Genomic DNA, 1,848 nt, shown 5'->3' with positions numbered 1-1,848 from the left:
GCATATGAAGCAGTTGAAAACACCATGTCTTGGGTCAGGCGCACCTTAGTCCTCAAGGTGACATCTTTGCTTTTCAACACTTTAAAGAGGTCTTTTGCAGCTGATTTGCCCAATGCAATGCGTCTTTTGATTTCTTGACTGCTGCTTCCTTGGGTGTTGATTGTGGATCCAAGTAAAAAGAAATCCTTGACAACCTCAATCGTTTCTCTGTTTATCATGATGTTGCTTATTGGTCCAGTTGTGAGGATTTTTGTTTTCTTTATGTTGAGGAGTATTCCGTACTGAAGGCTGTGGTCTTCGATCTTCATCAGTTAAGTGCTTCAAGTCCTCTTCACTTTGAGTAAGCAAGGTTGTGTCATCTGCATAACTGCAGGTTGTTAATGAGTCTTCCTCCAATCCTAATGCCCCATTCTTCTTCATATAGTCCAGGTTCTCGGAAGATTGGCTCAGCATACAGATGGAATAGGTATGGTGAAAGGATATAACCCTGACGCACAGCTTTCCTGATTTTTTTTAAACAGTACTATTAACTAAACTGTAGACTTTATTTAGATTTCACCAGTTTTTCCACTAATGCTAGTTTTTTTTTAATTGTTCTTTGGATGAAATTTTACAGAATAGATAGTTTCTCATTAAACAGTTAGTACACATATTGTTTTACAATGGTTAACCACCCCACGACATGCCAACGCTGTTCCCTATAACCAGCTTTCCTATCCCCTCCTGCCTTCTAGTCCTTGTCCCTGGACTGTTGTGTCCATTAGTCTCATTTCTTTTCATGGGGCGGTCTAATCTTTGGCTGATCAGTGAACCTCGGGAGTGACTTCATTACTGAGCTAAAAGGGTGTCCGGGGACCATACTTTCGGGGTTCCTCCAATCTCTGTCAGGTCAGTAAGTCTGGTCTTTTTTGGGAGTTAGAATTTTGTTCTACATTTTTCTCCAGCTCTGTCTGGGACCCTCTGTTGTGATCCTGGTCATAGTAGTCAGTGCTGGTAGCCAGACACCATCTAGTTGTCCTGGACTCAGTCTGGTGGAGGCAATGGTAGTTGTGGTCCATTAGTTCTTTGGACTAATCTTTTCCTTTTATGTTGTTTTCTTCATTCTCCCTTGCTCCTGTTGGGGTGAGACCAGTGCAGTATCTTAGATGGCTGCTCAAAGGCTTTTAAGATCCCAGACGCTACTCACCAAGGTAGAATGTAGAACATTTTCTTTATAAATTGTGTTATGCCAATTGAGCTAGATGTTTCCCGAGACCATGGTCCTCACAGCCCTCCGCCCAGCAATTCAGTCCCTCAGGGAGTTTGGAAGTGTCTATGGAGCTTCCATGACCTTTCCTTGTACAGGTTGTGCTGGCTACCCCAGTATTGCGTACTGTCTTACCCTTCACCAAAGTTACTGCTTATCTATTGTCTGTTTAGTATTTTCCCCTCCCACTCCTCCTATCCCTCGTAACCAACAAAGATTGTTTCTTTTTGTGTGTAAACTTCTTCATGAGTTTTTACAGTAGAGGTCTCTAACAATATTTGTCCTTTTGTGATTGACTTATTTCACTCAGCATAATGTTCTCCAGTTTCTTTCATGTTATGAGATGCTTCACAGATTCATCGTTGTTCTTTATTGTTGCACAACACTGCATTGTGTATATGCACCATAGTTTGTTCATCCATTCATCTGCTGATGGGCATCTAGGTTGTTTCCATCTTTTTGCTATTGTGAACAATGCTGCAATGAACATGGGTGTGCATATGTCTATTAGTGTGATGGCTCTTATTTCTCTAGGATATATGCCTAGGAGAGGGATTGCTGGATCATACGGTATTTCTATTTCTAGCTTTCTAAGGAAGCGT

The sequence above is a fragment of the Trichechus manatus genome, unplaced genomic scaffold (genome assembly GCF_000243295.1).
Source record: "Trichechus manatus latirostris isolate Lorelei unplaced genomic scaffold, TriManLat1.0 scaffold00179, whole genome shotgun sequence".
NCBI classification, from domain to species: domain Eukaryota; kingdom Metazoa; phylum Chordata; class Mammalia; order Sirenia; family Trichechidae; genus Trichechus; species Trichechus manatus.
This window is presented reverse-complemented; position numbering follows the sequence as displayed.